The 21,294-nt window shown below is 58.3% G+C and overlaps 1 protein-coding gene across 5 annotated transcripts in view; it reads right to left on the minus strand.

The window, feature by feature from the left end:
• Positions 1-18,641, minus strand: part of GTF2IRD1 (GTF2I repeat domain containing 1) — a 110,252-nt gene extending 91,611 nt beyond the window's left edge. For 2 of the 5 annotated variants that reach the window (XM_041748079.1, XM_041748080.1), the window contains exon 1: positions 18,482-18,641. The gene's annotated coding sequence lies outside the window, so the exon portion shown is untranslated. Of the gene's footprint in view, positions 1-16,816; positions 17,611-18,175; positions 18,238-18,481 lie in introns of those variants that run through there. The other 3 variants (XM_041748076.1, XM_041748077.1, XM_041748078.1) reach the window with 3 other exon arrangements.
• Between the last annotated feature and the right edge of the window lie 2,653 nt (positions 18,642-21,294).

Here is a 21,294-nt window from a genome sequence, read left to right on the forward strand (position 1 = left end):
CTGGGTGCTGGGCATGGAGACCGTGAAGGAAGCCTGCAAATCCAGGTTTTATGGGGTTTCGGCGCCCCGCGGGTGACCAGGGGGTGCTGCTGGTGGGACGGGTGACCAGGTGGCCCCGTGCCTGCCTCGCCAGGAGGGGAGGCTGGGCTCCAGTGGGCAGGCGGCTCTCCAGGGTCAGGTTTCTGCCCCGTTATTTAAAGCCCGGCTCCAGGCTCCAGGCGGGCAGGGCCAGCCGCCGCCTGCGTGACTAGGATGAGAAATCGCAATCCTGACTCGGCCCGCGTGCCTATGGCAACTGGCGGTGTGGCCTTGGAGACTAATCTCCAGGCTGCCAGCCTGCAGGGGCCTCTCCAGGCGGGGCCCCTGCTCCCCGTGGAGACCCTTGGCCAGGAAGGGGACCCAGGCCTCTCCCAGCCGAGGACAGGGCATCTGCCCTTGCAGGTGTGCCCCTGGCCGGTCTCAAAACATACAAATTCCCAGGGCCCCGGCCACAACCCCCCACTCATAGTCACACACATGGGACGTGACCACTGTGCACAATCACCTCTGTCATGCTTCATTCGATACAGCACGGGACCCACGGCAGGTGCTCCTGCCTGTGAGAGAGTCCCTCCCAGGCTGGAAGGGGGCAGGGATGACAATAAAATAGACTATTAAGAAAAAAAAAGATTAAAAGTGTGATCCAGGGCACCTGGGTGACTCAGTTGGCTCAGGTCATGATCTCGGAGTCCCAGGATTGAGCCCCAAGTCGGGCTCCCTGCTGAGTCTGCTTTTCCCTCTGATTCTTCCCTATCTCTCATGCTGTCTCTCACTCTCTCTCAAATAAATAAAATCTTTTAAAAATTAAAACAAAACAAAACACCACTATGATACACCTTGATTTAAATGGTTACATGGGTATACACAGGTAAAAACTCATCACTATGGACACTTAAAGTTTATGCATTTTATAGTAAAGATAAAAATGAGTGACATGCAAGAAGCACAGGCTAGCGGGTGGGGAAGTCAGGGGAGGCTCCTTGAAGAGGTGACACCTGAGCTGAGCGGAGTGGTATGCCACCGGGTAGCAGGGCAGGAGCATAGCCAGGGGAACGGGGCCCAAGCTCTGCTCATATGCAGGGGATGTGAGCAGCCCCCCTCCCTGGAAACAAATGCTGAGCAAATACAGCTAGACCCGTTTGAAGGAGTGCCAAATTACTGGCTGCCCGGGAAACCCAACCTCCAGTCCAGCTGCCCACGTGTCTCGACTGGGCCTGAGCAGGGTGGTGGGTGGGGTGGGGCCGGCTCTGCGTGCCTAGAAGGTCCAGGGCAGGGCAGGAAGTGGTGGGCAGAGGGGCAGGCTCGGCAATGGGGGTCAGGTCAAGAACCTTAGGTCATCATCATTTAGGGAGCAGGACTCACTGAAGAGTTGGGAGCAGGGGCAAGATGTTAGTTTTAGGGATCCTGGCAGGATTGGGCAGACATGAATCCAGAGCCAGGGAGCCGGTGGTAACCAAGCTTCTTCAATGGTCCAGGCAAGAGATGGCCAGGTCTGAGGCCAAGGGCAGCAGCAGCAGGATGGAGGGGAGGGTGGTTGTGACCAAGAAAAGGGCAGAGGTTTGGGACAGCATGGATGGGGGAGTCCCCAGAAGGGGGCACCTGGAGTGATGCCCAGGTTCTGATTCTGGGGTGGCACACGAGATGGGCAGGGGAATGGGTGCAGAGGGCTCCAGAGGGCTTCATTCTCTAGGATGGGAAAACCTCAAGAAATGGGATTGGACAAACACACATGCAGGCCTCCTACATCCTTCCAGCTAGATCTCAGAGCCTGAGCCAGGAGCCTCTCCCCGCTGGCCCTCTGCTGGTCTAGGACGCTGAAGAGTTGCTTCATCCCATTGGATGAGGAGGTGTGTGCAGGACAGGAGAGGGGGAACCACAAGCCAAGTGGGGGTGGTCTCAACAACACCCCCAACAGAACATGCACACATGGGGACAGAAATTTAGTTTTGTTCCTGGCTAAGCCCCAGAACCACAGCAGGCACTCCATATATACTTGCTTGGTGAATGAGCGAGGACTCAAAGAAGTCAGAGCAGGGACTGCAAAATGAAGCTTAACCAGAGTAGACCATCCTTGGCCTCCTTGGCCCTCCCAGGGCACCTCCAGCCCCACTACATGGGGTCCCCCTAAGGCTGAGGCCCTGTCCACACCAGGCTGACCTCTCGGCTGGAGGAGCAAGGAAATGTCTGGACTTGGGGGTCAATCCAGCCTGGGTCTGAGTCCCTACCCAGCTATCACCGGCCTGTGACATCAGTGGAGGCAGACACACCATGCCTCAGTTTCCTTGTGAGCAAACTGGCGCCACCAATTCTGCTGCTCTCAGCGTTTCGAGGACGGCAAGCTGACGTGTGAAGAGTGTCTGGCCCGGGGCCTAGAGATCACAGGTGCTCATTAAAGACACGGGAGTGATGATGGGGAGGAGGACTACAGAGCTGCTGTCCCGCCCTGACATCACCGCATCCCATTAACTCTGAGTTAGCTCACGCAGGTCCCCGGACAGGCAGCACACAGATGCTTCTGCTACCCCATGTGAGGGGGCTCTGGGGTAGGACATGCAGACCCGGCACTGGGCTTGGTATCAGGAGACCCCAGCACCTGTCCCCTGGTTCTGGCTGAACCTTGGCAACTCAGCTGCAGGAGGTGAAAGTATGTATTGGTTCTTAAGCTTCTGGAGCGCTTGGGGTGTCAGGAGGTGGTGGGAAGAAGCCAGCACTGGGGTGGTGCCAGCCCCTGGGGCGATCCCATCTCCAGAGAGCCCCCCTGCCAGACGTAAACAGGCCTTCTCAGAAGGATGAGCAACGTGGATGAGGAGCATCAGGCCCTTTCTTGTCGGGAAAAGGCTGGGCGGAAAAAAGCTAATCACAGTGGGTGATCTAATCTCGAGGCTCTGGCTCACAGGCTCCCACCCCAGCCAGCCCTCCTGAGCGGCCCGCTCCCTCCCTCCTCCTGCTGCTGGCTATCCCGCTCAACCCAGTCTGCCAGGGGTAGGGGGCAGGGGTCCCAGGGAAGGTCAGGCCCTGCCGCAGGTTGGGATAAGGAGAACTGGCTTCTAACTCCAAACACCCCCCCAAAGTGGGCCTCAACTATGCCTTTGGAAACTTCTCTCAAGACCTTCTTCCCCTCCACCCCAGGTGAAAGGACCACCACGCCCCCTCCCCTCCCCTGGCCTCTGGCCTCTGGCCTCCATACCTGCCCCGATCCATGCAAGAGCAGTCATCACAGTCACCCTGTGCCCACCCTCAACGCCCTGCGATCCCATGCCTCTTGTTCCAGCTCCTTTAATCCCAACGCCACAGCCTGCAGGACCCTGTCCTCCCACACTCCCCATCCCACGAGCTCCCCTGGTCCCAGTCCCATGTGCTCCCGGTGGGAGGCACTCCTGCCGGATGCGTGGAGCACCAACTCATCACGTGGCTCCTTCAGTGCACCCGGATACCCCAGCCCCAGAACTGGGGGTAAATCAGACCCAGGCCCTGACCCGGGGCTCCCAGGTGGGGAAACAGCAGCTGAGGTATAAATGGTGACGGCACTCGAGAGAAGGGGCCTTTTCCATCAAGGTCTGTCCAGCAGGTACTCGGCAGAGGCACCTGCCGCCTGGGGCCCTCCGGCCGGCTGGCAGCTGCACAGGCCGATGCCGATGCCTGCCCGCGCCCCGCCCACTCGCCCACAGGGCCTCCCTGTCCACTGGGCCGCGCTCTGTCCCGCAGGCACCGTGCCGCAGTCCCCGCCACCTGCTGGCTCGGGGACTGGTACACATTAGTGACCTGGTCCCTGGGGGATGACACACTTAATTCGGTAGCTGGAGGGTCAGAGGCGTGAACACGCAGGTGAACCAACACCCCCTCACACATACACTCCGTCAGGGCTTTCATCCTCCATCACATCCGACACCCCAGCATCCCCAGCAGACATGGGCAGGGACCGTCACCCATCCCTTGCTGGACGACGGAGCCACACTGTGCATGCGACCTTCCTATGATTCCACAAGAACTGTGGGGAGCCAGTGTGGACATGTTCACACTCTGTTGCCCAGCCCTCCCCTCCCAAAGCCCACACAGGCTCGTGTGTAAAGGCTCACTACGGCCCTGCTGTGCTCACACTCCCTCATGTGGGTGAGGAGAGCCTGGCCACCTCGATCCACCAGGGCAAGCCAGGCTCACCGGCGGCTCTGGCCAGGTGGTGGTATTCCATTGATTTCTCCCCGGGGATGGGAAGAACCTGCAGCCCAGCCCAGGCCGCACCATCCCCCACCTAGAGCCCAACGACTGATGACAGAGCAGCCCGTCGCCAAGCCTGAGTCTCAGGAGTGTGCACAGGGCCACTCCTTATGAGATCTGGGTCTAGCCGAGTCTTTGCCAACCCACTGGCTGTGTGATGCTGGGCAACTTGCTTCCCCTCCCTGGGCATCATTTCTGTCTTCAAAAAAGACAAACATCCACGGCACCCTGCCCCTTCCTCCCTCCCAGAGCAGTGGTGGGCAGTGGAAGCAAGGCCCAACAGAGCCTTTCTTTCTACCCAAACCCTACCTTGGCCTTGAGCCTAGCTGAAACGCCACGTCACATTATGGTCACCATTACCATCAACAGCCACATGACTGCCCAGTGCTGTGCTGTGAGCATCCTTTTAATCCCCCACAGCAACCCTAGAGCACAATGGCATTCTTCCCATTTGACAGAAGACAGGGATGCTCAGAAAGGCTGAGTAACTTGCCCAATGTCACACAGCCAGAAGAGTCAGGGGCCAGCTTCAAAGCAAGGTCTGCTGGAAAGAGCAAATGTGCACCCAACCCGTGACGTCCCGGAAGCAGCCCTCCAGAGGCCCCTGGGCACGGCTCGCTGCCCAGCGGCTGACAGGCAGATATTCACAGAAGATCTCTTTAGCACAAACTCCTTTTCTGCCTCCCCCAGACGGTAAGGAGCTTCAGGAAAGGGGCCAGGCTTCCTGACTGGGGTCACAGTGAGGCCCTGTGAGTCCTGAAAACCAGAAGGGACCTCAAAGTATGGAGACATCATTTTCTGAGCCAAAAACAGGGCTTAGGGCTCAGAAAAGGGTCCTGTGTTGCCAAGATCATGGGCCTTCCAGGACAGTGGGGGTTAGAGACATGGCACAGCACAATTCCAGGAACTGCTTGCCCTCTACACAGACCCCAGACTCCAGCTCAGCCAGTCTGCCCCCGGCCCCCACCACCAACCTGCAGCTGCACAGAGCCCAAAAAATGGGAGCAAAGAGGCACTGGTTTCCTGGCCAGGAGACCCATCTGAAGCCTAGGATGAGAAAATCACTCCTCTTCCAAAGCCATGTCCCCACAGAGGCCCAGGTCGGCAGGGAGGCGTCCCAGTCCTTACTTCTGGCATCCTCATGGCCCCGTCCAGGGCACCCGCTGGCCTTGCACAGCCTACAGCCTGAGAACCCTCCTCATGAGGCTCACGTAGCTCCAAACTGGCTTCCTGAGCACCAGCTCCAGCTCCATGCTGCAGGTGCACCTGCCTGTCCCCCCCCGCCCACCCATGCTCACCCTCACAGTAGCTTCCAGACCTCTCAGCCACACCTCGAGGGTGGATGCAGCCCACACAGCAGCCATTCAACATCAATGCCAGGATAAACCCAGGGCCTGCATCTCTGAGGCTGGGTCTCTCCTGCGTCTCTCCTGCCTGAGAAGAGTCACCACCCAAGAGAGCCCACCTATCCCTGTCAGGGTCTCCTGGAGTTGCTCCTTAAGATTTTCCAGGTTGTCAGCCCCACCCTGCACACCCCAAGGACCAGGTCTGTTGGGATTTACCTGGACACATAATGGGGCATCAGGGTACACATCAGGGCAGAAGCTGGCGTGCCCCCACCCTCCCGCCCCTAGCCTGTCCCCAGGGGCCACCAGCCATTCCTACACATCAAGGTAACCAACCATGTTCCACCCCCAGCCTGTGGGCAGAATGTGTAGCCACCATGAGCTACACTCTTTTCTCTCCTCATTTGGGGGTTTTAGAGGCCCTGACCACCCCCGACCCCATCTTCCACCTCATCTGCTCTAAAACCTCCCGCCAGCTGTTTGGTCTTGCTGTGCCCGCCCAGTCGCCTGGAACAGTCAGACAAGGGAGGCTCCGGCACCCGCAGGAGGGCAAGGAGTCCTGGCCCAGGAGTCACAAGATGTGGTTTTGGATCTTGATTCTTAGAACTCTGCAATCAGCCGAGTGCCTTCTCTGCCCTGGCCTCAGCTTCCCCGTGTGAAAAGGAAAGGTCTTCAACCTATTCTGAGGTCCCTTCCAGTTCTAATGGTTCAGGGATCAACAGCGGACCGCACGGCACACCCCATCCAGGAAGCCCCAGCCCCAGGTATGAGGCCCAATCCGAAAGACCCAAACCCCACAGTCACATGTATAAGGAGGACCGGCACCAACTAGAGCAATGGAAAGGGTAAACCCTGCACAGGGGTTAATCTGAGAGGGGGCCAGCTCCAGGTTCGGGATGGCTTTCTATTTTTTTTTTTTTTTAAAGATTTTATTTATTTATTCATGATAGTCACAGAGAGAGAGAGAGAGAGAGGCAGAGACACAGGCAGAGGGAGAAGCAGGCTCCATGCACCGGGAGCCCGATGTGGGATTCGATCCGGGGTCTCCAGGATCGCGCCCTGGGCCAAAGGCCAGCGCCAAACCGCTGCGCCACCCAGGGATCCCTAGGGATGGCTTTCTAAAGCCGAGAGGTGGGCAGCCCGGGTGGCTCAGCAGTTTAGAGCCGCCTTCAGCCCAGGGCATGATCCTAGAGTCCCGGGATCGAGTCCCACGTCAGGCTCCCTGCATGGAGCCTGTTTCTCCCTCTACCTGTGTCTCTGCCTCTCTCTGTCTCTCTCTCTCTCATTCTCTGTATCTCTCAGGAATAAATAAATAAAATCTTTAAATAAAAAAATAAAGCCGAGAGGTAACATACACACAGTGAAAGTCACGCTCTTTGGCCGCCAGTCCTGGGAGTCTGGAGTTTTTATAAACGCACGCTTGCTGGAGTAACTACCACCATGATCAAGACACAGGGCAGTCCCACCAACACCCTAAATTCCTGCAGGCCCAAGTCAACTCATGCCCACGCGACTCCGGATCGGCTCCATTCCTATGGTTTTGCATTTTCCAAGATGTCATATGAACGCAACAGGACCTGGCTTTCTGGGTCTGCACCCTCCAGCCAGCTTAGCACGCCTACGGGTCACCATGCTGTCTGGATCAAGTGCTTGCTCCTTTTCGACGCTGACCAGTACCCCATAGTCTGCACGTATGGGAGTTTGCTTATCCACGCACCACCAGCTGGACACGGACATTATTTCCAGTGTGGGGTAATTATGAATAAAACCACTGCAGGTAGCTCTTTTCTTCAGGTTCTTATGTAAACCTAAGTTTTCATTTTCCTTGGGCAAATACCGAGGAGCAGAACTGCCTGGTCATATGGTAAGCATGTGTTTTAACTTACAAAAAGCTGCCCCCAAATCCACAGAGACACCATTAGTGGTTGCTAGGGGGTGGGAGTGGGGGGAACAGGGAGGGACGGCTAATGGATATGGGGTTTCTTTTGGGGGTGATAAAAATTCTTCTGGAATGAGACAGTGGTGACAGTGGCCCAACCTTGTGACTATACTAAAAACCACCGGACACAATACTGACACGGTGACTTTTACCTTTATGATGTGATTACAGGTCAGCGAAAATAATAAACCTTTTTCCAAAAATGGCCACACCACTGGACACTCCCACCAGCTGTGCCTGAGGTACGGCCCAGGCCACTTTTAAAGGCAAGATGTTCCATAGTTGGGTACAGGGAAGGGAGGAACAAAGGCCCTGAGGCAGGATGGAATGAGCCCTAGGCTCACAGGCCTCCTGGGCTGAGCACAAAGGAGGTGACTGGATGGGGACAGGGTCAGGGAGGCATGGCAGGTGACTGGTACCGCCCTCCGCAAACTGGAATCCCCTGGGGCCTCAGATGGGCAGTGGTAACTCTGGACCACAGAAGAGCCAGGCACCCATGATCCAAGCCCCTGCCCTACCTGTTGAGGGGGTGGGGTGCTCCACATCCCTCTTCTTGCTCCTGGAGAAATGAAGATGTCCACACTGGTCTGGGCCACAAGGGGCAAAGAGGGGCGATGCCTGTCCACTAGCATTCCCAATCCCCTTCCCCCCCAATAGGCACACCTCTAGCTTCCCAGTTAGGGGGCACAACAGGACCAAAGTCTGACATATGCGAAACTGAAGAAACCACTGAGGAAAACATATGTGAAGGCAAAGCTTTGAGAGTAGAAGCACTCTGCCCTCACTCCTTCTCTCCATCTGGGCCATGGGTGTGAGGGCTGGAGGGGATGTGGCCATTCCGTAACCATGAGGCATAAACATAAAGATAAAAATCCAACAAGCTAAATCAAAATCACGTGAAGTAGCACTTCACCCTTTCCAGGATGGCTGTAATCAAAAAGACAATCCCAAGTGCTGGCAAGGATGTGGAAAAACTGGATCCACATACACTGCTGGTGGGAATGTAAAATGGCGCAGCCACTTTGGAAAACAGCCAGGCAGTTCCTCAGTATGTTAAACATGGAACTTCTAAAATGACCTGGCAATCCCACTCACAGGTGTTTACCCAAGAGAAGAGACAACAGAGTTCACTCAAAAACTCGTATACAGGGCAGCCCGGGTGGCTCAGCAGTTTAGCGCTGCCTTCGGCCCAGGGTGTGATCCTAGAGACCCAGGATCAAGTCCCACGTCAAACTCCCTGCGGGGAGCCTGCTTCTCCCTCTGCCTGTGTCTCTTTCTCTCTCTCTCGGTGTCTCTCATGAATAAATAAATAAAAATCTTTAAAAATAGAAAAAAAAGAAGAAAAGAAAAAAAGAAAAGAAAGAAAAGAAAAGAAAAGAAAAGAAAAGAAAAGAAAAGAAAAGAAAAGAAAAGAAAAGAAAAGAAAAGGTGGCCCATCCACACAACGGAATATTATTTGGCCATAACAAGGAGCGGCACCTCTTGACATCTACCACACATGGATGACCTTGAAAATATGATGCTCAGCGAAAGAAGCCAGATGCCAAGGCCACATGTTACAGTATTCCACTGATTCGAAACATCCAGAATAGGCAAATCTGTAGGGACAGAACATGAATCAGTGGTTGCCAGGGATTGGGGGTGGGGAGAGCAGAAGGCTGACTGCTTAACGGGTCAGGATTTCTTCTCCTGGTGATGAAATGCCCTGAAATTAGCGGTAAATATCACACAACTCTAAAAGCACACTCAAGGAAAAATAATTTTTAAAGCAAGCTAAACAACCTAACAAGTTAGGGAGGAAAAGAAGCGAGCCCCTTACAGCATCGCCGAGCCCCCGTCCCAGCCTCTGACTGCCTAGACACCGGCTTTTCCTTGGGAGGTAGTAAATAACCCCCTGCCAAAGCTGTTCACGTGAGATTTTCTATTACCTGGAGCCAAACGCACTCCTAACCAACAGACTCGTGCCCCCTGTGCCACCTGCCGGGACTCAAGGGGGCTCTGCACACTCAGCAGCACCTGTCCCAGGCTGGTGGCTGGGATTCGCCTAAACCTCAGGTTATCTGACACAGTCACCACCAGCGGCCCCCAGAATGCCACACATATGTGTGTGTGGGCATGCACCCCCCACACACACACACACAAGTACACGCACACAAGCGTGTGTGTCTAAATAGCCCAGGGGATTAACTGTACTGACGCTCCACACTTGTGCTCTCTCCCCATACACCAGCTGCCTTCACAGGGGGGAACCCCCCAAACTGGGTTGCACCCAGCCCAGGGAGACACAGTATCCCCCCCGGACCACCACCCTCCCCCACCACCACCCTAGATGCCTCCAAGAGCCACAGCCAGGCCAGCAACCGAGGAGGATGGGGTGAGCCAATGAAAATCAGTATTGAAGAGTGGACCTTCCAAAGCTCCACCCCGAGTGCCCTGACACCTAGCCGCTTCTAACTCACTTAGCAAGTCTGTACTGGATATTCACTCTGTGCCAGGCAGGCTGCTGGGGGCAGGGAGGCGGAGGGACAAAGCTTCAAGGCCTGGACCCAACCGAGGGTGACAGACAAGCGCAAGGGCAGTTAGAACCCAGTACGTGAGGAGGCCTGTGCTGGGGGACGTTCAGGGGTTGTCGGAACACAGAGGAGAGGCACCTAACACCAGACTTGGAAGGGCGCACGGGGAAGGCTTCCAGAGAGAAGTGCCATCCAAGCTGAGACCTGCAAGCAAAAATCAGCCCAATGAAACCGACCAACAGAGAGCATTAAGTACGTTCCAGGGAGAAGCCACACCACACGGGGAGGCAAGACAGCAGCACAGTATGTTCTAGAAACCCAGGGAAGCTCATTGTGCTGGCACGGAAACAGGCAGGGGCTGAGCATGCCCAGTCTGGGAGGGAGGCAATCGGATGAAGGTCTTCACCTGGACCCAACACAATGGCCAGAGCTGGGCCCTGCCATCACTTCTACAGTAGGATGCTCCCGTGGCCACCTGTGTAATCACTGTGGTCTCTGGACCCATACACTTCTGCCCTTTCCCAACCCCCATCCCCATCCCTTCCCAACCCCTTGCCTGCATTTGGAATGCCCACCCCAGACTACTCCTGGGTTCAGACTCCACCCACCCTCCAGGGGCCAGTGAAAAGTCACCTCCTGCAGGCTGTCCTCAGGCACATCCCTCTGAGAATAGAGGGTACTCCAAAAACCCACCACAGGGCCACTGCCCCTGGGTAGCCACAGCTCCAGGGGACTAATCAGTCCCCCCACCCCCAGGGGTTTTCCCCAGCTGACAGAAATAGAAACTGAGGCATGCCCACTTGCTCTGTGGGCAGAGGATGTAAGAGCACAGCAGGGAAGGACGGCAACCAGTTCTTCTCTGGGGAGGACTGGGGTCATCAGGCGCCAAGGTGAGAAAATTGGATTGGCAACCAGCTCCCCACAACCGGATGTGCTGATCCTCCCAAGAGTACTGCTACAGAGGGAGAAGCACCCTCATCTGTTCTGATGAGGCTCAGAGAGGCGAAGCCACTTGCCGGAGAGCACACAGCAGGTCAGTGGTTAGAACTGAGACTTGAGGGATCCCTGGGTGGCGCAGCGGTTTGGCGCCTGCCTTTGGCCCGGGGCGCGATCCTGGAGACCCGGGATCGAATCCCACATCGGGCTCCCGGTGCATGGAGCCTGTTTCTCCCTCTGTCTATGTCTCTGCCTCTCTCTCTCTCTCTCTGTGACTATCATAAATAAATAAAAATTAAAAAAAAATAAAGCTAATGAATTAAAAAATAAACCAATTTAAAAAAAAAAAAAAAAAAAAAAAAAAGAACTGAGACTTGACTCCATGTCTGGCTGGCTTCAAAAGGCCCTGCTGGTTCCATGGGGGGGGGGGGGGGGGCATCACTCCCTTGGATATGCAGGGCAATGGACCAGGACCAGAGGGAGGATGTGCTTAACCTAAGCTGGAAGCCAGGATGCACACAGGGGAACAGGGGCAACTGCCCCCCTTCCCAAAGGCCCTACCTCTCCCAACCTGGGCCTCTCTGCTAGAAGCCGGCACACCTGAAAAACCAGCTCCTGGATAAACATGAGAGACACTAGACTGGGCCCAGTCATAAGACCCCCCTGGAGCCCGCCAGGACCACCTTGGAGCTGGGTGGGTGGGTAGACAGAGATCCTGCCCACTTCCAGGGAGCCACCCAGGAGCCTGCCACAGGCTTCCCACCAAGTACTGCCCAAGGGTCGGGCCGAGGGGTGCAGGCTTTGAGACTGAGCCAGGGGAGTCAGGGGGTGCAGGAAAAGGGGTGCTGGGGGGGCAGCTGAGCTCATCAAGAAAAAAAAAATGACCTGTTTACCAAAAACAAAGGTAAAACTCCTGAAATCTCTCAAGACACCCATGCAGGTAATGTTAACACCCCAGGAGCTCCTTTTCCTGTGGGGCACACATGCCCTGGGAGGCCGTCAAGCCCCTGTTGGGCCCCCCTTCACTCAGACACCACCCTTCATGACGCCCACCCACAACTCTGCAAGGTACTGCTTTCTTCCTTCTCAGATGGTCAAACTGAGGCTCAGCGGCTTGGCAGCTGTCCAAATCACACGAAGCAGGCAGGTGGCAGGGCTGTGCCCAACCGAAATCTCAGTGATGCCCACAGAAATGTTCAGAACAGCCACTGTCCACGTGGGGTGGGCCGGAGGCAGAGGTAGATGGCAAACATTCGTATTTAGAACCCCACCAGGTAAACGTGGATGAAAGTGGCCCTACTCCGGCTCCAAGGGAGACACGGGAGGAGGTCTGCAGGGCCCCACCTCCTCCCCGTCGGAGGCCCACTGGCCTGTGTGACCACAGCTGAATCCCTCTCCGGCCTGCAAACCAGAGGCTCTGTTCTCCCATTTGCAGATGCCCCGATCCAAGCACAGAGATCAGAAGTCACTTGCTGGAGGTCACAGAGCCCCCTCTATATGACCCTAAATCGTGTTCCTGACTGTAACACCAGCCTCATTGTCCCTCCCCACCCCACTACACCCCCAGAACAAGCTCTGCCCCTGCTTCTGGAAAACACAGACCTTCTACCCCAAGCTAAAAGGCTGCAGGAGCAGACCGGGGATGCACAGCCAGAGACCCCCAGATCCCGGGGAGTGGGGCACGTGGAGATGGGGGAGACAGCACAGGGCACAGACGGCTGCCCTCACCCGCCCCCCAGCTGTCCTGGCCTCAGAGCATCACTGTCCCAGGAGCCCACCTGCACGGCGGAGGGTTGTGGGTGTGAGGGCAGCTGCGGGCAGGTGTAATTTCATCGCAGGCTCGCTGGCTCTGTGAGTCACCAGAACCAGAGGATGAAATTCTAGCTCTGCGGACAGAGGTGCGCACCTCTCTTGGCTCAGGGTCAGCTCTCTATGGGGGTGGGGATGGGGTACAGGCAGTGCCTTTGTAACAACGAGCAAAGGGTACCCCCTCCTCCGGGCTGGTCCCAAGCAGGGCTCTGCACACCCAGTGTCCCTGACCACCACCACCACCACCACCAGAAAGGGGGAGCCGTGTGGCACAGTCCTATGATGGAACAGTACTCAGCAACCAAAAGGTCTAAGAAGCCAGACTCAGGCTGCATTCTGTGTGACTGCATTTATGTGACATTCTAGAAAATGCAAAAGTACAGAGACAGAAAACACACAGTGGTTAAAAGGAAAGCAAAGAAAAGAAAAAAGAAAACACACAGTGGTTGCCAGGGGCTGGGGGAGGGTAAGAGGTTGGCTGCAAGTGAGCTTAAGGGAAGTTTAAGGGGTGATGGAATGTTCCGTGTCTTGACAGGGGCTGGGCCATGTGAATGTGTACAGAGTCAAACCCCTCAGAAGGCACATTTACTAAAACTTGAGCCATTTCACTGGATATCCCCCATCCCTTGATAAAACAGGAGAGGGGCATCTGGGGGGCTCAGTGGTTAAGTGTCTGCCTTCGGCTCAGGTCGTTATCCCGGGGTCCTGGGATCAAGTCCTGTATCGGGCTCCTCACCGGGAGCCTGCTTCTCCCTCTGCCTGTGTCTCTCATGAATAAATAAATAAAATCTTTAAAACAAAACAAAACAAAACAAAACAGGACAACCTATGGGGTGAGCCCCTCCTACTTGCTGGCCTGGGGCCGGATGCCAGGACCTGAGACCCTGCAGACCTGGGGCATCTGTAAGTTTCTTACTGGCCGGTTAAGAGTGACAGACGGATGGACAGAGACTCCCCTCTATGGTAGAAGAAGCCAGAAAATGTACCTGAAGACCACCCTCCCACTCCAATCGGCAAACAAGCCTGGCCCTGCCCAAGCCTCCAGGAGAGAAGCAGCCTGAGAGGGGCTCCTTCCAGCTCCGGGTTCAGGCCCTCCATCTCCAACTACGTAGCCTTGCTGGGCACCTGCAGGCTGCCCAGAAGCCCAAGCCCCCGAGCCAGGACCACTCACCTCTGGCTTCCCACAGTCTCCACTCCAGACCCGCACTGGGGTGACCCACACATCCAGCTCTGAAAGCCTCCCCCCCAGCCACAGCAGCTGAGACTCTGGCAGGACATGGGGTATCTTCTCCACTTCACATGTGAGCATACAGCCTGGATTTGGGGGAGGAGGGACATGGTACCTGAGACCCTGCCCCTTGCTTCCTGGCTACAGTCAGTTCACATTCCAGGGGCCTCAGCACAGCACAGAGGCTGCCCTTCACACCTGTGACCCTGCCCAGTGAAGACCCTCCCCTACCAGGGGGCACCCCCCAGGTAGGATCTCTAAGCCTTGATGGAGTGGGGAGGGGGGGGACATTAGAGAAAACAGCCTCCCAGTGCTCAGGCCTGGCTCTGCAAACCCTAACTCCGGTGTCTGATTTGGTGCACCTTACCACCACCCTTCCCCCTGCCTCCCGCCACAGTGAACAGAAATCTCTGAAAACCAGGGGTTCCCAGACTGGGGGATCCCTGGGTCGCCCACACCACCCAAGCTAACAGGGGATCTGGACCCTGGGACCGCGGCCTGGAGAAAGCCCAGCCAAGGAAACAGGAATGAGACCTGCCTGCTGCTAACTGACCCAGACCCTTCCGGGAGCTTTAGGCTGAGCCCTGACCCCAACCCCAGGCCCAACCACGCCCTGAGCCTCTCCCCAGTCCCCAACAGTCCCACTGCCCAGAGGTCAGAGCTGTAGGGTTGCCAGATCAAACAGAAGACCCCAGTTCAGCTTCAGATAAACAAGTAAGTCTTTAGTATACGTTACGTCTTCAATCCTGCATTATCCATGGCTTATCTGAAATCCAAATTTAACTGGGCATCCCTATTTTTATTAGCCAGATCTGGCAACCAGAGCAGGTGGTCCTGAAGGAGGGAGACAGGTGGGCACACAAATAGCTCTGTGTTGGCCAAGCCCGGCTCCGGACCAAGAGGATGGGAGTCAGGAGCAAGACTTCTGCCCGGGACACCCCCACCAGGCATCCCAAGCCCGGGCAAGGACAAAGTATGGCCTCCACTCAGCTCATTCAGCAAATCTAACTCCCCACAAAGCGAACAAGCGAACAAGCGTTGAGCCCCTTGCACATCCTCACCGGGGGCTCTGAGCCTCTTTGCTGTCATCAGCCGTAACCCACAGCACTGAGTCTGAAATGATACAGTATCCACCCTGGTGAGCATGAGGATCACTGAGTCCCAGCCAGATCTGCCTGCAAATGAGGGACCTGGGAACCAAGCGAGGGAGCTGGCTCCTCGTGGGCCCGCCTGGACACCCCAACACCTACCCACAGAAATCTCCACTGTCACCCAGCCACAGAAGGGGGAGCATCTCACTGACTTATAATCATTTTTTATCTCTTCCAGTTCTCCCACATAAAACGATCCTTCCACTACTCTGGCCCAGCTTATGAATTCCTGCTGGGAATTCCCTTGCAGGTGCCTCAAGGGTCTACATCTTCTGGGCCTCACACTTTTCTGGAAGGTTCCAAGCCCTTGGCCCAGAGTCCTGCTCTGTTCCTCTTTGTCTGTGAGTTAACTCCGCAGGTCTTGTTCCCTGCACCCTGAGGTGCCCCTTGAGGCCTCCATGGGCCCAGGGGGATGGGCACACATTCCTGCTTGTCCCAGAGAACTCAGCCGCGAGGCATCACAAGGAGAGCACCCACAAAGAGCCAAGAGTTGGAGGGCTGAGAGAAGCGGGGCAAAGGACATCCTGGGAGCAAAGCCCCAGGCTCAGGTTTGAGGGGAAGACACAGGCTCGGGGCCCGAGGACGATAAGGAGGCAGGGGAAGATCCTGGATTCTCGCCACCATGGGGAAGGGAGTGCTTCCTCAGAGAAGGGGATTCAGGAACAGGAGAAGCTCCTTAGCAATGTGGGCCCAGGGCTTGAAGCTAGACTTCATTCATTCATTCCCTCAGGTAGTCATTCCTCAAGTATTTGGGGACCAGCTCCGGGGCACCAGGGAATCCAAAGCAAGCCTCGGACCCTGCCCTGTTCCAAGAGCAACTGGGAGGCAGATGTGAGATCAACACTGGGACAGAGGAAGGACAGGACGTCACGGGGGACCACAGAGGTAGCCCCTGGGCCGGCCCTGGGATGGGATGCCAGCCCGAGGACACAGCAGCCAGTTAAGTCTTAACAGAGAGGCGACGAGAGCAGCAAATCCCACCGCGCATACCCCCACTCTGGCCAGGTCAGGACATCAGAGGAAGTCTCCCACTCCTACAGGGGAAGGATGGGAAGAACCTTCCAGTGAAGAACAGCATGTGCGAAGGCCATTCAAGAAAACTTCAGGATTCCACGAGCCAGTTGATGGATAGAGGAGAGCCAGAGCGGATGAACCAGAATCCAGAATGGGGATGGACCAAGAGAAGCGATCTGTGCTTCCAAGGTCACACTCAAGATATAAACGCCCCAAGGCGTCGCCCGTCGCATCGCCCCGAGATCCTCACCTGGGTTTCTGACAACCCAGCTGCCACCAAACCGCGCAGGCCCTGGCTGCTGGAGACAGGCTGCTAGAACAGCTGCCTCCAAGACCCCTATCATTAAGCCCGCCTTTCCGACTATTTCCAAGCACCGAACGCTAACAACCGCCACTGTGTTGGAAGGCTCTGGGAGACCAGCCTTCAAAGAACAGATAGAAAGTATTTGTGATTAACACATTGCACGTAAATGACCCTTCCTCCAGCACCAAGAGAACAGTCAGTCCTCTTAAGTTGGTTACGCTTGTCCCTACAACGCCATCTCCGAGACCCAGTTTTGCAACCTTCGGCCCCAGGTCTTCCACATTTTAAATGTGCAGGCAACCAGTGGCCACAGAGTTCCCACCTTTGCTTGGTTCCTCTGCTGGGACCCTCTGAGTCAGAGCCTCAACTTTCTAGGTCACTCTCAGAGCAGGCTATGGCACGGGGTGTGGTCTTAAGCCTCTCACATCCCAAAAGCAGGTCGGGAATTCCGACATCCTGTCACCTTGGAGCCGGGTCTGTCCCTTGGTCCAGCAGTTCCTGTTCAGAAGAGGTCAGAGTCTACCTCGAAGCCTCCTGTGCTCCCACTTGCAATGGGTGGCTCGTGATGGGCGCCTGGCCACCCCCTCTTTGCCACCCCGGCGCCCAGATCTTCCCTCCCGGCAGCCACCAGCAGCCACCAGCCTCCCAGCCACTACTACCTCCTGCTCCGAATAAATAATCAATGCCCATGCCCTTTCCCTTTGGGAATGACGCTGCTGAAATAAATGGCTGCTTGGAAAGGCACCTCCCAAGCCCCGAGGACCATAGCAGTGCGGAGGAGCAAGCAGTCCCAGCTGCGGGGCAACCAAATCCCGCCAAAGGAGGTCAGAGCAGCTTCTGGCAGCCCCTTCCTTCCAGTGTGACCAAACGCCCACTCCTCTAGCTGTCCACACCTGCCCCACACCCCAGCTACTGGGGCCGGGGGGGGGGAGGGTGGGGGAGAATCCCGGGGCAGTCCCACGCCCCCCATATCACCAGTCCCATACTCCATCCAAGGCGGGCGCTTCCCCTAAGGGGCCTGGTGCGGGGACCCCTGCAAGCCAGGTCCCTCACTTTGGCTGCGATGGGAACGGAAGAGGCTCCCACCCCAGGTCTGGTCTTTGGAGGCTGGGTCATATGGCCAGATGTGCAGGGCTCCTCCAGCACCGCCAGGAGGGCAGAACTCTCAGCTGCAAGGCCCCCCTCTGCCCTGGGCCCAGCCCAGGGCATCGTCCCTGTCCCTGGCCGCAGGCCGTGGCTGGAGCCCAGGAGAGGCACCAAGCCCATCATTTCCAAGGACTCGGGATGGGGGGGTGGACGCGGAGCACGCTGTGGCGCTCCACAGGCCTCCGTGCCCTCGTGCAGGAACTCAGAGCCCAGCACGCGCGGGGCACCCCCAGCTCGCTCCTCTGGAAGCTCGGGGGCCCCACCGCCGCCCCCCGAGGCCAGACTCCGGCTCTCCCCGGAGCTTCAGCTGCCGCGGCTCGGACCGGCCCCCTCCCGGGGGACCCGCAGGACCCGCAGGAGCCGCTGCGCCCGGGCAGCGCCGGCTGCGGGACTCGGCCTGCGCGCGGGGGGCCCGGCCGGAGACGGCGCAGCCCGGAGGCGGGGGGCGGGGGGCGGGGACCCGCGGCCTTCCCGGCCCGCTCCGGCCCCCTCCGCTCCCACAGGGGCGGCCGCCGCCGCGGGCAGCACGACTGACCTCATTCGCCCACCGCAGCAGCCTGCGGGCGCCGCCGCCGCCCGGGGCGCCCCCCAGCTCCGGCCGGGCCGGGGCACAGCGCCCGCCCCCCACCCCGTCCGGCAGGTGGGGGGCGGCGGCCCGAATCAGAGTCGCAGTCACGTGCCTCCCGGCACCCGAACGCCGGACCGGACCCCGGAACACCTGGAGGGGGGGAGGGGGGGAGGGGAGGGGAGGGGGAGGGGCGGGGGCCGCGGCGGGGGGCGGCGGCGCAGGGAGCAGGGGAGCAGGGCCTCGGCGCCCGCCCCCCGCAAAAGTTTCTCCTACCTTGGGGGATCCCCAAGCGCTCCTGCCGGCGGCGCCCCGGCCCCGGCCCGCGGCCAGGACTCAGCCTCCTGCCGCTGCCTCCTTAATTAATCCGGGAGAATGGGGGAAGGCGCGGCGGAGGGCGGGCGGGGGGAGGGAGCGCGGCGCGGCGGGGGCGCGGCGGGGGCGCGGCGGGGGGCGCGGGGCGCGGGCGCGGGGCGCCGGCGGGGAGGGGCCGCGGCGGGGGTCTCGGGCCGGCCGGGGGGCTGGCGCTCGGCGGCCCCCACCCCCGGCGCGGGCTGCGGCGGAGGGCGGGGCGCGGCGCGGGGCGCGGAGCCGAGAGCGGGAGCGCAGGGAGGCTCTTTGTTCTGTAATCCCAGTAAGATTGCCAGCCATTCGCCCCGGCCCTAATCCCAGCCCCGCGCAACACCACCCTCCATTGGCTGCCATTTACATACGGGATTAGCCCGCCCGGCCCGCCCCGCGCCCCGGCCTGGGCACCGCGGGGGGAGCGCCGCGCCCCCCGCCCCGCCCCGCCCCGCCCCCGGCGCCCCGAGCGCGCCGCCCCGGCGCCCGCCGCCAGGGGGGCCTGCGGGAGGGGCGGGAGGCGGGAGGCGGGAGGCGGGAGGGGCGCCCGCGGCCTCGGCGCCCCCTGGCTGCCCGGCGCCCCCTGGCTGCCCGGCGCCGCCCGCCGCCTCCCCTCCCCAGCGCGGGGTGGGGCGGATTAGGAGGCCGGGGCGCGGGGTCAAGGTCACCCGGAGGGCGGCGCCGGGCCGCGGGGGCTGCACAACTGAAGGGGGCCGCTGGTCACTCCCACCTTGCCCAGGTTAGCTTCCGGCCTAGGTCCCGGTACCTCCTTCAGCCTGTGTCCCCCGGGACGTGAAGGAAGGCAGCGGCCTGCCCAAGGTCGCAGCAGATCCAGTTGGAGGCTCCGGGGCCCATCTCGCCCGGGCAGCCCTCCTTCTGATCCCCGGCCCGGGCTCGGGCTTTTGCCACCCGCTTCCTCTACCATGCCAGCCGTCCTGTGGAATCGGGGAGCACACTTCCCATCCTCTCCAAAGCCGTGCATCTTAATTCAGCACAAGGAGTGGTGTCCTGAGTCCTGTGCTAGGCCCTTGCTATGCTGGGCACTCCTGGGAGGGACACAAGTCAGGCAGGCCCGGACCCCAGGGAGCTCCTGGCCTAGATGGAGAGAGCGGCACAGAGATTGAGAATCTTCAGGGTCCCAGCAAAGCCCTCGAGGTCTTCTCCCAGGGTCCTGGGGCCCCGCTGGGCACTCGGCAAAGGATAAACTTGGCTGACCAGGTCTATCCCACAAGCCTGTCAGACAGCTCCTCCTGGGCAGGCCAGGTCCACAAGGCCCAGCCAAAGGCCAAGCCCCAGGAGCCCTGGTGCCCACCGAATGCCTTGCTCACAGTGTTGGCCAGAAGACTGAGGACTGGGCATGAGGCCACGATGCCCCCTCCATCCCACACTGCTTTTTGCCATCTTGGGGGTACCACCCTATCCCCAGCATCACTGTTGTGTGCCCGCCCCCCCCCCCGCCCCTCCAATCCCCACCTGCCCTCTGCTAGCCCTGGTGTGGCAATGTCACTGAAGGGAAGAGCTAAGATCTAGAGACTGTGGGTTCAAATCCTGGCTCTTCCTCTTAACACCAGGTGACCTTAGGCAGGGCAGTTCACCTCCCTGAACCTCTATTTCCCATCTTTTGCAGCCTCTCAGTAAACCACAACGTGGCCCCACTGTGGAGAACAGTGATGATGGGTGCTTTCTAAGCATCACTAAGCCTGTGGGGGTGTCTTGTATTGGCCTCCTTTTACAATGAGGGGAAGTGACTTGCTTAGGGACATACAGCACCAGCATCGCGTGGCTGGGACTGTCATCATAGCCCTGGTTCAGCCCACTGGCCTACTGTTCCTCTATCCCATCTGCATCAGCCCACGATATGTTGGAGGTAAGGCGTGGCCTTTGTGGGCCCACCTGGGGCACACTGGTCCCCAAAAGGGCTGTCTAGTTGGGCTGTTGGTTTCTAGGGAGAATGCTTTCCAGACCCTAAGTCCTGGGGCAAAGTGCCAGAAGCCTTTGCACCTCAAGGTGGAGAGTAGCTAAGCCCTAGTGGGGAGGGAGCACCAGTGTGTGCTCAGTACTGCCCTCTGCAGGCAGAATCCAGAGCAGCAATGATGCTAGTGGAGTGCTGGGGTTAAGTGCCCTCTTCCAGCCTCTGGGCTGCTCTTCCTGCCGGCGGGTAGAGCCAGCCTGAGCCCAACCTTGCCTAGGTAGACTGGGTGCAGTGTGGTCAGCAGAAGGCCTTGGCCCGGCATGCGTAAGCTCTGCTCCCCAGGGGATATGACACCAGGCTTCACATTCACTCACTGTGTCTCCTGGGCCAAGTTGATTGACCTCTGTCCTAGGCCAAGTCTCTCTCAGCCTGAGCTACCTCATCAAGAATATGGAGACAAGATAGTCCTTACTCTGTGTGATGGCTGTGGAGACTGAATGACATGTGACACAGGACAAATGCTTGGTGTAGTGCCTGGTACTACATCTAGAGGCAAATTTGCAGTCTTGGCCTTTGCTTGAGCTGCTCTTCCTGAGGAGGTGAGAATTCTAAGGACAAGGTCATGGACATCCTAATTTTGTCAAGTTCACTTCTTTCCCCTGAGTAGGGCAGCAGAAGCTCGCGCAGTTGGGAGGGGAGCTTGGCGAAGAAGTCCTTGCTGGTGACTGCTCCCCACCTGAAGGGGCTTCTTTCAGCTTTAAGAAGCACATTTGCGGGGCACCTGGGTGGCTCCGTCGATGGCTCTGCCTTTAGCGCAGGGCATGATCTTGGAGTC

Source organism: Vulpes lagopus, chromosome 3, assembly GCF_018345385.1.
Source record: "Vulpes lagopus strain Blue_001 chromosome 3, ASM1834538v1, whole genome shotgun sequence".
Taxonomy (NCBI): domain Eukaryota; kingdom Metazoa; phylum Chordata; class Mammalia; order Carnivora; family Canidae; genus Vulpes; species Vulpes lagopus.